Source organism: Phyllobates terribilis, unplaced genomic scaffold (assembly GCF_046119375.1).
Source record: "Phyllobates terribilis strain yellow unplaced genomic scaffold, ASM4611937v1 Scaffold_2__4_contigs__length_985480577, whole genome shotgun sequence".
NCBI classification, from domain to species: domain Eukaryota; kingdom Metazoa; phylum Chordata; class Amphibia; order Anura; family Dendrobatidae; genus Phyllobates; species Phyllobates terribilis.
In genome coordinates, this window is record NW_027362762.1 from 984,394,074 (window position 1) to 984,410,699 (window position 16,626).

Below are 16,626 nucleotides of genomic sequence, written 5' to 3' on the forward strand. Positions count from 1 at the left end.
TGCTGCAGTGCGTCCAGCTTGCGACTAATGTGGTCATTTTGGAGATGGATGCTGAAGAGGAGGAAGAGGAGGAGGTGCAGGAGCTGTAGAATGTGGGAGCAACCCTGATTGACCCAGGGCCTGCAATCCTCGGCATCGGGAGGACGTGTTCCGTCCCAAGGTCCGACTGGGTCCCGGCTTCCACTATATTAACCCAGTGTGCGGTCAGCGAGATGTACTGTCCCTGCCCACAAGCACTTGTCCACGTGTCTGTGGTTAGGTGGACTTTCCCAGCAACTGCGTTTTTGAGGGCTCGTCTAATAATATGGGACACGTGCTTGTGTAATGCGGGGACGGCACACTGGGAGAAATAGTGGCGACTGGGGACCAAGTACAGAGGGATAGCCGCCATCAGGTTGCGGAAAGCTTCCGTCTCCACGAGCTTAAAAAATAACATTTCGAGCGCAAGCATTCGTGAAATGTGTGAATTTAGTAGTGTGGCCTGGGGGGTGTTAACTGCGTATTTGCGCTTGCATTCCAAGGACTGGGGTAGGGACAACTGAACGTTGCACTGGGACAAGGACATGGACGTGCTTGCTGATGGTGCTAGTTGAGAGTGTTCAACGACAGGTGCAGGGCGGGAGGCATCTTGGCATGTGCCATGGACAGGGGATTGGCGTGCACGCACAACAGCGGAACAAGCAGTGGTGTCACCCGCAGACACTGTTGCTGGACCCTGGGGTTCGGCCCACTTAGTCGGGTGCTTTGCTGCCATGTGCCTGATCATGCTGGTGGTGGTCAGGCTGGTAGTTTTGCTACCCCTGCTGATGCTGGCCTGGCAGGTGGTGCAAATGGCTTTTTTGGGGTTATGGGTAGAGTCTTTAAAAAACAATCAGATTCGGGAAGACTTAACAGTTGTACTGGCAACTTCCGTTGTGTTAATGTTACGGGGAATGGTTGCCCGCCTTCTGTCTGCAGCCACCACACTGCTTGTTCTTGCATGTTGTGGTGCTACGCCTCCCTCCAACTGTGTGCTGCTGTCCTCGCTCTGCATGTCACCTTGCCAGGTTGGGTCAGTGACTTCATCGTCCACCACCTCGTCTTCCACTTCTGCACCCTGGTCCTCCTCCTGACTTTCTCGCAATTGTGTCTCATCATCATCCACCTCTTGTGACACTTTCCCACTGTCGCCTTCGTGTGACTGTGGCTGCTCAAATATTTGGGCATCGCTACATGTTATCTCCTCTTGCCCCGCTTCAAGTGGACCGGGCGAGAGGCCCGAATCTATAAATGAAAAAGTGAACAGCTCTTCGGAGTGTCTAAGTGTGGGATCAGTAGTCTCCAGGCACTCGGCATGGTGGGAGGAAGGAGGATCAGGGTGAGGAATATGCGGTCCAGACTCACGGCTACTGAGATTTGACCGTGTGGAAGACAGGGTGGAGGTGTTGGTGGCCAAATGACTGGAAGCATTATCTGCTATCCAACCAATAATCTTTTCACACTGCTCTGGGTTCAATAGTGGTGTGCTGCGGTCCCCTATTAATTGGGACAGGAAGGTCGAGCGAGAAGATGTGGGTGTTTGTTGTGGCATAATTTCAGCTTGCCCATGGCCTCGTTCTCTGCATGCACCATCACGTCCACTTCCCAATCCCTTGCCCTCGCCTTGCCCATTTTAAATGTAGGACAATATTTTCCACGTTCACTTCAAATTTCTGGATTTTTATCGCTGTAATATGGAAAGGACCTGGCTGTATTCTGCTGTGGCAACAAGCAAATGGAGCAGAAAAACAGTGTTCTCTGGATTGCTTTTTAACCAAATAATCAGGATTAAGATAAAAAAAATAATTATCCCTGGCCCCTGATACCTGGGGCTATGTCTACAAATATCTGTAAAAGCAGCAGCAGCAGCCAGAACTGAAATTGGAGCCTCTTGTGCTGTATTATACACTGATGTCTCCCACATACACTGCCTGCCTAATTTCTGCTATCACCACTGATTATATGCAGCTGGATTAGTCCTCAGAAAGACTGTTAATTCAGATGGATATTATAGATATATGTTGTGGAATACCTATACTAACTCTAAACAACCAAATCTCTCCCTAGCTCAGCAGCACCTCTCCCTCCTCTGCCTGATTCCGGGGTAGACTGTGACGAGCATGGCGGTGCCCGGTCTTATATACACCTGATGATGCTGTGCGGCCAGCCAATCACTATAATGCGACAACCAACATGGCTACAGCATTACAGTGTGTGGCAGGAAATCCCTGCATGTACATTGGCTCTGTAAAGAGCGCCCAACATGCACGGAGGGGACCCGAACAACCAGGAAATACTTGCAGAGTGCCGAGCATCTCGAGCAGTGGCGAGCAAGTTCCCTCATCACTATCACCTGTGTGCCCATTTTAGTAAGTCAGCTACAGCTTCTGACACGCCCCCTGGGCCAGTGCTGTAGTGCGGCGCGCATGCGCACGGGGAATACCTGGAGCCGGATCCGATGGGGGTAGTAGTCTTCGTGTGGCGGTGACCCGGTCCATGCCCAGGGTGGTCAAACTAAGTGGCAGTTATTGGTATGATGGTATTAGTGTCCGACTACGCCACCCGTTGAATGCGGCTATGAAGCCGCCGCTGCAGGGCAGTCCGCTGAGGCCGGTGGTACGGATGTGCAGCGTGGATGGTATAACCCCCAACGGGAGGGGTATGGCCTCAGGGCAGAGGATGAGGTTGATGTTGGGAGTGATGGTGTGGATGTCCCAGCACTAATGGTGCGACAAGGAAGCACGGAGACGCGAGGGTACAGTTCAGGGTCTTTACTGATGGTACAAGGCAAATTCCCCCGGGAGTACTGGCTAGTAGTTGGGGCCTGGTTAGTCTGCGAGTAAGCCGGAGTTCCCCTGGCCAGGTGGAGTTGTAGGCCTTCCCGTTAGTCTGTACCCTTCCTGGCTACCCTGCTTTCGGCGGTTACAAGTAGCCCATGTCCCTGGGTATACTGTGTGGTGCTCACCCGTATGGCTGGTGACCTGGGGCCTCCTGTTAGCCTCCGCTCCGGGATGGCGGTGCTGGTCCCTTCGTTGTGACTGAGCCTCCGGGCTTTTATGGCCAGAGGACCTGGAATCCCCTGCCGGATGGATTCTGCTGCTGGGTATATCTTAGTCCCCACAGCCTCGGACTCCTGTGTCCGGTTTTAGTACCTTCTCCCAGGGCGAGCTCTGCACAGCTCCAGCCCCTGGCGCTTCTCCTTGGCTCCTACAGAGCTCCTGATGTCTATCTGTCCCTGTTTCTGCGTGTCCAGACCAGACTCCGTCTCTGTCTGGAACTCCTCTCCCCTAACCCTGCCTCAGCCCCAGTTTATGTAGGGGAAGTTCTTCCCCTCCCAGGACTGGGCAGGAGGTGTGGCATGCTTAGGATTCCTGCCCAGGAGACCTCCCACCTGCTCACAGACGTAATATTGCTATTACTGTGGAAACCAGACCCCTGGGGTGCCACACTTCCACCGCCCTTGCTGTGCTTCAGCATCGTTTACAGTTTTCAGCTCACCGATTGATCTGCGATGCCCCCACGCATTGGAACTCTACATTGCAGATGTTGGGAATGATTTGTGAGTAAAAGAGGGCAGTTGTTGACTACCAGCATCAACAAGGCCGTCAGTATTCAGGTCAGACTCCACACGTAAAACCTCACGAGTGGACATGGATGTCAGACATCTGTACCGTCCTCCAAAACTTTGAGGACTCCACCAAGATGGTGAGCGGCGATGATGCCATAATTAGTGTCACCATCCCACATCTCTGTCTTCTGAAACACTCTCTGCTCACAATTAAAGAGGATGCATAGTTAGTTAGTAGTTAGTTAGTTAGTAAGTAAAGCCGAATAAAGACTTGCGTCCATCAAGTTCGACCTGTTAGTTCTGTAATTGCTAAAGTTGATCCAGAGGAGGGCAAAAACCCCAAATGATTTGGCCAATCTTCACCTGAGGAAAAATTCCCTCCCGACTCTGAAACCAGCAGTCAGAATAAATCCCTGTATCAACCTACTATTTTATTCTATTTTTAAGTATATGCAGAAATCTGCCTGGTATCTAGAAATGCATCCAGTCCCCGCTTGAACTGGTTTAGTGAATCCGACATTACCGTCTCCTCACTCAGTGAATTCCATATTCTCACTGCTCTTACCGTAAAGAACCCCTTCCTATGCTGGTGCTGAAACCTTTTCTCTTCCAGTCTTAGTGAGTGCCCTCTTGTTACCGTAATATTCCTCCTTTTGAACAAATCCCGGGCAAGGTCTCTATACTGTCCCCCAACATATTTGTACACATTTATTATGTCCCCCCTCAACCTTCTCTTTTCCAGGCTGAATAGTCCTAGTTTTGCCAACCTCTCTGGGTATTGCAGTCCCTCCATTCACTTTATTAATTTTGTTGCCCTCCTTTGTACCTTTTCAAGCTCATTTATATCCTTTCTATATATTGGGGCCCATAACTGAGCACAGTATTCCAAGTGTGGTCTGACCAGAGCTTTGTACAGTGGAAGAACAATGTTCTCCTCCTTTGCAGCTATACCTCTTCTGATACATCCCATTACCCTGTTTGCCCTTACAGCAGCCGCCTGACTTTGGGCACTCCAATTTAGTTTGCTATCAATCAAGATGCCCAAGTCCTTCTCCATCTCTGAATTCCCCAATGATTTCCCATTCAGTGAGTACTGGTGACTTCCATTTTTCCTTCCCATATGTATGACCTTACATTTCTCCTCGTTAAACCTCATTTGCCATTTAATGCTCCACCTACCCAGCTTATCCAAATCCCTCTGTAGGTCTTCACTATCCTCTTTTGTATTAATTGTTTTACATAACTTTGTGTCATCTGCAAATATTGATATTTTACTATTTATCCCGTTGACTATGTCGTTAATAAAGATATTAAATAACATTGGGCCTAGTACAGACCCCTGTGGTACCCCACTAGTGACGCTTACCCAATCTGAGTATATTCCATTTATAACCACCCTCTGCCTTCTATCCTTTAGCCAGTTAGCTACCCACTTGCAGACATTTTCCCCCAGCCCCATCATTCTCATTTTGTATACCAACCTATTATGTGGCACGCTATCGAACGCTTTTGAGAAGTCGAGATACACGACATCCACTGGTTCCCCCTGATCTACTCGAGAGCTAACCTCCTCGTAGAAGTCAATCAGGTTTGTTTGGCAGGAGCGATTCCTCATGAATCCATGTTGGTTCGGGGTTAATAGATTATTAGCATCAAGATGCTCCATGATTGCCTCATTAATAAAGCCTTCAAAAATTTTGCCCACAACGGACGTCAGACTCACCGGCCGATAGTTTCCGGCGTCACTTTTTGCTCCCTTTTTGAATATTGGCGCTACATTCGCCTGTCGCCAATCAAGTGGTACAGACCCAGTCTCAACAGAGTCCTTAAATATAAGATATAACGGTCTGTCTATCACATGACTTAGTTCCCTTAGTACCCGTGGGTGTATGCCATCAGGTCCTGGTGATTTGGTTATTTTAATGTTACTGAGGCGTTTCTGTACCCCAGCTTGGGTTAGATTTGTCATACTTAGTGGAGGATTAAGTTTGTCACTTCTCATTTCTCCTGTTAGTTCTTTTTCCTTTGTGAAAGTTGACGAAAAAAAATTATTTAATAGATTAGCTTTATCCTCATCTTTCTCTATGATTTTGCCTTCATCACTTTTTATCGGTCCAATATTATTCGATTTAATCCTTTTACTATTTATATACGTAAAGAACAGTTTGGGATTTGATCTACTTTCCCTAGCAATACGTCTCTCTGTTTCCTCCTTCGCTATTTTTATTTGTTTTTTGCAGGTTCTCGTTTTTTCCTTGTAACACATTAGTGCCTCCTTACTGTTTTCCTGTTTTAATCTCTTGAATGCCTCTTTTTTGCTATTTAACGCCCCTTTTACGTTCTTATTCAACCATATTAGTTTCCTCTTATTTCGGGCCCTTTTATTCCCATACGGTATATACCTCTCGCACTGAGTATTCAGAATTCTTTTGAAGGTTTCCCATTTACTATTCGTATTTCCTTGATTAAGAACTTTGTCCCAGTCTATAAGTTGAAGGTTTTCTTTCAGCTGATCAAACTTCGCCCTCCTAAAGTTTAATGTTTTAGTTGTTCCCTTATTGATAACCCTACTGAAGGGCATTTTGAAATTGATAATATTATGATCGCTATTACCTAGGTGCCCCCCTATCTGTACCTCAGTTATTCTATCAGGCCTATTAGTCAATATTAAGTCCAACATGCATTGCAGGCGGAGCACAATGAGATGGAGCAAGGAACCATACAGGGTGATTCCACACAACCCAGCCTCATCTCATCCAAACGTGGATTAGGGGGCAATGAGGAAGAGGAGGAGGAGGAAGAACAGGAGCTAGTTTCCTGAGCTATAGACGGTACTACCTACACAACTGTCATACCATCTGTTCAGCGTGGATGGCCTGAGGACAGGAAGGAAAAGGAAGAGGAGGAGGATGAGGAGGAGAGCATGGTCAGTCGTCCTCTTGGCAAGAACACCAAGAAGTCTTGCCTCTTTGCAGTCTAGCACACATGGCTAAGTTTATGTTACGCTGCCTTTCCTGTGACCCTCGCGTTGTCCAAATTTTGGGTGACAGTCATTACAGGTTGGTAACGCTTCTAGACCCACACTACAGGGAGAACTTTATATCTCTTATTCCTGAGGCGGACAGGTCTACATAATTGGGGCAGTACCAGAAGGCACTTGTATTAAAAAAATTCCCATCTGAAAACGTTGGCAGCAGAGGTCACAGTTCGTTGGACAACCAAGGAGTACAGGTGAGAGAGACACAACTTCAATCCAGCAGAGGCAGAGGAACACTGTCAAAGTTCTGGGAGAGTTTTCTCAGACCCTCCCATCGCAGAAGCCCTGAGGCTCGGGGTACTCTCACAAGAAGTGCAAAGTTTGGGAAGATGCTGAGGGAGTACCTTGCCGACCATACCAACATCCTCCGTGATTCCTCTGTGCCTTATAATTATTGGGTATCCAAGCTGGATACATGGAATGATCTGGCTCTCTATGCCTTGGAGGTCCTGGCCTGCCCTGCCGCTAGCATTTTATCAGAGCGGGTTTTTAGTGCCGCTGGTGGAATTATAACCGATCGGTGCATCCGCCTGTCAACTGAAAATGCTGACAGGCTGACTCTTATAAAAATGGACAAGGGCTGGATTGGGCCAGACTTCTCAACACCACCGAATGATAGCAGAGTAACAAGCTCAAATCTAGTGTCTTTTCTTGGGAGGTGTATTCCCATGTACCTTTTCACATCCACACATGGGTATACGCTTCCTGATTTTGGCTATTTGCTCTTGTCCTCCTCTTTTTCCTCATCCTCATCCTCCACCACCATATCACCAGGGTGACCGTGGTCCGTGATGCAACACCCACATAATGTTTTTAAAGGGTGTTTATGATACCCGTAAAAAAACCCAAGCATTTTATACAGTATGTTCATGTAAACCCCCAGGGGTAAATGTTTGTCAGCCCATACATTTAGTGCATGGGCATTACAAGTATGGGGGACCCGCTCCTTTCTAATGGGAACATTTTTTTTATGAGGCCCTCTACGTCACTTTCAAGGGGCATTGGAGTGCCTCCCAATTTTTTTTCAGCTCTTGCATTCACTGCAAAGGCCAACAGTATGGGAGACCCACTTCCTAATAATGGGAGCATTTATTCAAGAAGCCCTTTGACCTCCACATCTCTTCCAAGGGGCATTGGAGTGCCTCCAAATTTTTGCCAACCCTTGCACTCACTGCATAGGCAAACACAATGGGAGACCTACTTCCTAATAATGGGAACATTGTTTTCAGGAGACCCTCCTAAGTCTCTTCAAAGGGGTATTGGGGTGCATCCAAATTTTGGGCAGACCTGCCACTCACTGCATACGCAATAACAGTATAGGAGACCCACTCTTTAGTAATGGGAACAACAAAGCATAGCCGACTGATGGCTCTCTAACAATAGCGAAGGCCGACTGCTGGCCCTTTAAGAATAGTAAGGGCCGCCTGATGGCCCTATAAAAATATGCTTTGTGACTTTCAGAGTCCCTCCATCATAAACGAAACAGGATGTGTCTGATGATGTCTCACACACCACAAGGCCAGATAAGGTTGTAAAATGTTAAAATGATATTTCCTAGTGAATGCATTTGTCACGGTTGAAAGCAATACAAAAGTGCAAAAACACATAAAAAATGCTACTTGTGAACATAGCCCAAGGTGTGGAGGAGTATTTTGTTTTTGTATCTTTATTTTGCCTTATATATAAGTCATTACCCTGGAAAGGATGTTAATATACTTCCCAGGAAAATACATTTTGTTTTTGTTTTTGTATGTTTTATTATGAGTCTGTAAAAGTGGTGTAATACTCTGACAACGTTGTTGACAGCAGTGACCTGGGGGTCAGAAATGCTTCCAGGGGTCTTCCCCATGCTGTTCCCATGTCATTTGAGCACTGTTCCCATCGATTTGGGCAATTTTTAGGCCCTCTGCAGACCACTGGGGGAGCCGCCTGAAAAATGTTCGAGTTTCCCATAGACTTACATTGGGATCGTTGATCGGGTCGAGCACCCGAGTATTCCAATGTGCTCGACCCAAGCATAGAGCACCCGAGCATTTTAGTGCTCGCCCATCACTTGGAATCCTGGGGGAACCGTTACTCAGGGTGACTATAGGCTGCAGCTTCTCTCAGGGACACAATATATTCAATTGCTGACAAGAGTCTTTTTCAACAGTTTAACAGTGGAATTTAATCTGAAGCACGGCCAGTGCAATTCAGGGACATTGCAGCAACAATCTTCATTACAGTACAGTCAGTTTCTTGAGCAACCGGCTCCAGTAACAATACAGTAGTTTCTTTTACAGTCTTTTCCGTAGCAGCATAATTCAGTATTGATTAGATCTCTTAGCAGCACACTTCTATGCATACACAGCAGGCTTTCCCTTCACAAGAACTCAATAGTACACAGCATTTTTTATCCTGCATGGAGATGGGGTGGGGGAGGGTTCGATGAGGGAGATGATCCCTGTGACACAATTCCTTCCAGTCCTTATCTTTCTGCACGATAATACTCTGCACTATTAGTTCAGGGAGTTTATCTGACCTGTGTTTAGTTTCTCTCCTGATCTGAATCCTGTTCAGTTGCCTTTTGTCAGATCCAGATAACACACCACTTTTCTCAGTCTGCACGTCACAGATCCTGCTAATTTTTATAGTTTTAAGCGAGCACACAGAGACCGTGGTTTCTGCAGCAGCGCATCCAGGCCGGGATAGTGGCGGAGAAATTGCTGTACCATCAGGTTGAGGATGCGAGACATGCAAGGCATGTGTGTAAGGTTGCCTCGGCATAGGGCCGCCACCTGGTTTGCACCGTTATCACATACGGCCTTCCCTTGCTCCAGGTTCAGTGGAGACAGGCATTGCTCAAACTCGGCATGGATAGCTGTTGTGAGGCAGTGAGGGGGATCATATGCGAGGGACAGTATGTATCCCTCAGGATGTGCATAGAGACATATTGAACCCGCTGGAGCGCATTGCAATCACAGAAACAGCTGTGCTTGCAGTGAAAAATAAAAGTAAAAGTTTGGACTTGGTCAAGCTATTTGACCAAGTCGGATTTAAGAAAACCTGACCTGGGCTTTTATTTTTTGAGTGATCTACAGGATGGTAGTGGGGCGGGTCACTCCCCCCAGCCTGGGTCTTACAACTAGCTCATGTCCGGGATTCACATTTAAACCTCAGTAAAGGTTTGGGTGTATCAGTTGTTTGTTTGCTAGCTGCAGAGCAGGAGGCTCTGTGCACTGCAAGCCTGTGTGAAGACATAACACAGGCCTGTGAAGGCAACGCAACGGGTGCACCTTTGAGAAAAACGTCGCGGACTGTTTGACCCACCCGGCTGCGATCCAGAGGACATAATTTTCATTTAAGTTGCGGGTTTTTGCAAATAAAGACATTTAAGTTGAACTTTCCTTGGGTCACTGCCTCATTACCACAGTGTGAAAACCGCCACATTACACTGTCCACAGCTCTTGATCAGTTTGACTGCGATATCCAAAGCATATTAATTGAAACACTGCCTGATTGCGGTGAGCCCTGACTCAAGGTGTGGGGGGATTCTCTCTGCACTGTGGTAACGTCTGTCTCATTAAGGCAGAGGTTGAGGGTGCAGGTGGAGGCCCTAGAGGGGGTGGAGGAGGCAGAAGCCTGGAGGAAGTGTTAGATACAGAGGTTTGTCCCGCAAGCCTTAGGGATTCCAACACTTGCTATCTAGTGACACCTTGGTTTAGTTCTCCATCCCCTGGTGTGTAGTAGTTTAGTTCTCCAACCCTAGCTGTTTAGTAGTTTAGTTTTCCAACCCCTGTTGTCTATTAGTTTAGTTCTCCATGTTCTGGTGGGTATTTGTTTCGTTCCCCAATCCATCCATGCCCACACTCGGGGGTTATTATCTAGTGAGGAGGGTTTGGATTCTGCTCGGACCCTACTTCGTCTGGGCCCAGATCAACTGAAAACAATTTTGGGCATCACTGCACATGCTTTCCCCCTTTTAAGTCTATGAAGCTTTGGATCAGACCTCTGATGCCCCAGAATAGAATGTGTGAACAGCTCTGCAGACTCGCCCATCTGTGCTTGCCCACAGTCAGTTGGCTGGTTGGAGAGTTGTGATGTGGGGGAAAACAAGGGTAATTGGGGTGCCACCTCTGAGGACTGTACTGTGTGTGATGTTAATGCGGAGGAAGAGGAGCAGAGGCCACTTGATGCAATGTTTGTCATCTACTGGAGCACATGTTCTTTCTGACCCTCATCTACAAAGCGTACTGCTGTCTTGGCATCACAGACTTGGTCCTATCTTGGATCTCTTTATACCTAACCGACATGACATTCAGTGTCTCCCACTCACGCACCACCTCATCTCACCCCCTTTGTTTCAGTGTCCCCCAAGGTTTAGTTCAAGGACCCCTCCATCTACACCTTCAACCTGGGACAGCTCATAGAGCATCACCTCTATGCTGATGACACACAGATCTACCTCTCTGGACCTGATATCACCTCCTTACTAACCAGAATCCCACAATGTGTGTCCGCTATTTCATCTTTCTTCTCTGGTAGATTTATAAAAATTAACAGCATCATCTTTCCATCATCTCATTCACCCCACCTGACCTATCCGTAAAAGTCAAGGGCTGCCCACTATCCCGCAAGCTTGACTCTGATCTGTCCTTCAAACGTCAGATCCAAGCCCTTTCCATTTGCTGCCAACTCAAACTCCAAAATATCTCCGGTATCAGCACACTCCTCAACCATGAATGTAGAAAAACACCGGTACACGCCCTCATCATCTCCTGCCTCGACTACTGCAAGCTCCTGCTCTGTGGCCTCCCTTCTACCACTCTCGCACCCCTCCAATCTATCCTATACTGTGCTGGCTGACTAATCCACCTCTCCCCCCACTATTCCCTGGTTTCTCCCCTCTGTCAATCCCTGCACTGGCTCCCCGTTGCCCAGAGACTCCAGTTGAAAAGCCTAACTTTGGCATACCAAGCCATCCAAAACCTGTCTCCTCCATACATCTGTGATCAAGTCTCCCTGTACTAGTTACCTGCACACAACCTCCCATCCTTCCAAGATCTCCTTCTCTACTTCCCTCTTATCTCTTCTTACCACAATCGCATACAAGATTTGTCCCGTGTATCTCCTCTACTGTGTAACTCTGTACCTCAACACATCAGACTCTCACCTACCATGGAAACCTTGAAAAGGAAGCTGAAGACCCACTTCTTTTGACAAGCGTACAATCTGCGGTAACCCTCGGTACAGCATACCGCTGCACGATCAGCTCTACCCTCTCTTACTGTACCCTCACCCATCGCTTGTAGATTGTTTGTGTGCCCTCGCAGGCAGGGTCCTCTCTCCTCTTTTAACAATCAGTGACCCCTTTTCACATGTAAAGCGCAACAGAATAAATGGCGCTATAATAATAATAATTATATTACTTGTACTCTGGGTCAATTGATCGCACTTTCCTGGTGTCTGCCGCTAATTTGATGTGTTTTGGCAGCTTTTGGGCCCATTTGAAGGTGTTGTGTATGCGTTTGGTTTTGCCCCCCATTGAAATCAATGCCGTTCGGCAATGTTCAGCGAATATGAATAAATCGGCAAATATTGCAAATTCGACAATCGGAATCTGAACCAAATGTTGAAATATTCGATAATCTCTAATCTCTGTGTATAATTGGTCCAATAGTCTTTAGAACAAGACCAGCTTCTCACATTATTTTTCCTTCTGTCTTTTTAGGTTAATAGGTGTTTTCATTTACTCATTTGTCTGCCCTATCACCTTTTGGGTGCGGCTTTATATACCTTACCCCTGATATTTTCTGCAGGTGATAGTCTTATTTGAATGTCCACAAATACTGCTGTAGTTTAAGCAAGTCAGTGAAAGACCAGCTAGGCTTTATCTCTCTGGGTCCTCTATTTAAGCACACTTTCCCTTCTGTAGGTCATTTACACTGTGCTTAGCCCTCCAGTTCTTTAGGAGGAATGTGAAGCGTGCTATGGCCTTTTAGGCAGCATAGGTCAGAGTTGCCATCATCTAGTCTGTGGCTAGCGCTATCTCTGCTCACGCAGGAACCACTAGGGACTGTGGAGTCAGGATCTCTAGTCTGTACATGAACCGGCAGGGTCAGTTGCAGTTTTTAGTGCGATACCTATTTTCCCAAGTGAGTTGCAACACAATCATAACAAGGCATCTCCACAGACCATAAATCTGTCGCCTTCCAAATTCTTCTGCAATATGATCTTGGGATAAGGGTCTGTGATCCATCAGAAAACCCACTTTAATTACTTGTTCAGAGCAGGGGAATCCCAGCTGAATAGGGATCATATGGAGTGTAACATCCCTGGCGGCGTGCTGGCATGGCTTACCACCTCGCACCATGCAAGACCGCCATCTTACCTATCAGTCCAGGCTGCACACTTTGCTCCAGTACCTGCTGTATCTCTTGTCTGATTGCTTAGGGTGGCGGCGCGGTTACTGCCTGATTCTTATTGTTACTGTGTGCACACTCCTAATGCCTCCCCAGCCTTTTGCTGTGAGTCACTGGATACTTAAACCCCCTCCACCCATTAGGGGGTGCCTGAGCAACACTTTCTTTCAGTGTGTTCTGTGCAACTGAGTTGCCAGGTCCTGTCCTGTATCTTGTCTGTTTCCGCCACCCTGGGGGCTGAGTTCCCAGGCTCGTTCCTGTATCTTGTTCCTGGTTCAGTTCCTGTCTGAACAGTGTCCTAGCTCGTTACTTGTTTGTCTCTATGTCCATATCTTCCCTTTTCCTGCAATGTCTGAACCTGCACCTAGCTCCAATTCGTTGTCTCTGTACTTCTGTTTGTGAGTTTAGTGTCCACTCGATACTTCATTGTAAGTACCTTGCGTGTATTTGCTCTGCTCTGCTTTGCTTGTCTACAGCACCTGCGGGTTTTGCTCTGCTCTGCTTGTCTACAGCACCTGCGGGTTTTGCTCTGCTCTGCTTGTCTACAGCACCTGCGAGTTTTGCTCTGCTCTGCTTGTCTACCGCACCTGCGGGTTTTGCTCCGCTCTGCTTGTCTACCGCACCTGCGGGTTTTGCTCCGCTCTGCTTGTCTACCGCACCTGCGGGTTTTGCTCCGCTCTGCTTGTCTACAGCACCCGTAGGTTTTGCTCTGCTCTGCTTGTCTACCGCACCTGCGGCTCTGTTCCTGTATCCCAGTTTGTACTGGTCCCTATCTTGCCTGCGTTCCTACCTGCCAGTACCCACCTGTTTGCATACCAGCCGTGCCTGCCAGTATCCACCTGTCTGCATACCAGCCGTGCCTGCTATTACCCACCTGTCTGCATACCAGCCGTGCCTGCCAGTACACACCTGTCTGTATGCCAGCCTAACCTGCCTGTTCCTGCATTCCCCGGTGTGGGTGAACAGCTGTGACCGGGGTCTGACCTGGAGTAGCACCTGGTCCCTCTGCTCGGTTACTCCCTGGTTCATGGAGTCGACTGAGCCGCCGTGCGACCTTGGTTGGACCAAGTTAATACTTAGTCACGTCCCTCCAGGCACTCCTCGGTTCATGGTCCAGTGGGATCACTAACCTACACAGTGTGACCGCTCTTACAGTACAGAGCTCCACAGTGTGACCGCTCTTACAGTACACAGCTCCACAGTGTGACCGCTCTTACAGTACACAGCTCCACAGTGTGACCGCTCTTACAGTACAGAGCTCCATAGTGTGACTGCTCTTACAGTACAGAGCTCTATAGTGTGACCGCTCTTACAGTACAGAGCTCTATAATAGTGTGACCGCTCTTACAGTACAGAGCTCTATAATAGTGTGACCGCTCTTACAGTACAGAGCTCTATAGTGTGACCGCTCTTACAGTACAGAGCTCTATAGTGTGACCGCTCTTACAGTACAGAGCTCTATAGTGTGACCGCTCTTACAGTACAGAGCTCCACAGTGTGACCGCTCTTACAGTACAGAGCTCCACAGTGTGACCGCTCTTACAGTACAGAGCTCCACAGTGTGACCGCTCTTACAGTACACAGCTCTATAGTGTGACCGCTCTTACAGTACACAGCTCTATAGTGTGACCGCTCTTACAGTACAGAGCTCTATAGTGTGACCGCTCTTACAGTACACAGCTCTATAGTGTGACCGCTCTTACAGTACAGAGCTCTATAGTGTGACCGCTCTTACAGTACAGAGCTCTATAGTGTGACCGCTCTTACAGTACAGAGCTCTATAATAGTGTGACCGCTCTTACAGTACAGAGCTCTATAATAGTGTGACCGCTCTTACAGTACAGAGCTCTATAATAGTGTGACCGCTCTTACAGTACAGAGCTCTATAATAGTGTGACCGCTCTTACAGTACAGAGCTCTATAGTGTGACCGCTCTTACAGTACACAGCTCTATAGTGTGACCGCTCTTACAGTACACAGTTCTATAGTGTAACCGCTCTTACAGTACAGAGCTCCATAGTGTGACCGCTCTTACAGCACAGAGCTCTATAGTGTGACCCTCTTACAGTACACAGCTCTATAGTGTGACCGCTCTTACAGTACACAGCTCTATAGTGTGACCGCTCTTACAGTACACAGCTCTATAGTGTGACCGCTCTTACAGTACAGAGCTCTATAGTGTGACCGCTCTTACAGTACAGAGCTCTATAGTGTGACCGCTCTTACAATACAGAGCTCCACAGTGTAACCGCTCTTACAGTACACAGCTCTATAGTGTGACCGCTCTTACAGTACACAGCTCTATAGTGTGACAGCTCTTACAGTACACAGCTCTATAGTGTGACCGCTCTTACAGTACACAGCTCTATAGTGTGACCGCTCTTACAGTACACAGCTCTATAGTGTGACCTCTCTTACAGTACACAGCTCTATAGTGTGACCGCTCTTACAGTACACAGCTCTATAGTGTGACCGCTCTTACAGTACAGACCTCTATAGTGTGACCGCTCTTACAGTACACAGCTCTATAGTGTGACCGCTCTTACAGTACAGAGCTCCACAGTGTGACCGCTCTTACAGTACACAGCTCTATAGTGTGACCGCTCTTACAGTACACAGCTCTATAGTGTGACCGCTCTTACAGTACAGAGCTCTATAGTGTGACCGCTCTTACAGCACAGAACTCTATAGTGTGACCGCTCTTACAGTACAGAGCTCTATAGTGTGACCGCTCTTACAGTACACAGCTCTATAGTGTGACCGCTCTTACAGTACACAGCTCTATAGTGTGACCGCTCTTACAGTACAGATCTCTATAGTGTGACCGCTCTTACAGCACAGAACTCTATAGTGTGACCGCTCTTACAGCACAGAACTCTATAGTGTGACCGCTCTTGCAGCACAGAACTCTATAGTGTGACCGCTCTTACAGTACACAGCTCTATAGTGTGACCGCTCTTACAGTACACAGCTCTATAGTGTGACCGCTCTTACAGTACACAGCTCTATAGTGTGACCGCTCTTACAGTACACAGCTCTATAGTGTGACCGCTCTTACAGTACACAGCTCTATAGTGTGACCGCTCTTACAGTACAGAGCTCTATAGTGTGACCCCTCTTACAGTACAGAGCTCTATAGTGTGACCGCTCTTACAGTACAGAGCTCTATAGTGTGACTGCTCTTACAGTACAGAGCTCTATAGTGTGACCGCTCTTACAGTACAGAGCTCTATAGAGCTCTATAGTGTGACCGCTCTTACAGTACACAGCTCTATAGTGTGACCGCTCTTACAGTACACAGCTCTATAGTGTGACCGCTCTTACAGTACAGAGCTCTATAGTGTGACCGCTCTTACAGCACAGAACTCTATAGTGTGACCGCTCTTACAGTACACAGCTCTATAGTGTGACCGCTCTTACAGTACACAGCTCTATAGTGTGACTGCTCTTACAGTACAGAGCTCTATAGTGTGACCGCTCTTACAGCACAGAACTCTATAGTGTGACCGCTCTTACAGCACAGAACTCTATAGTGTGACTGCTCTTACAGTAGAGAATTCATTAGTAGTATGACCATTTTTTGCAGGTTTCTAAAGTATTGT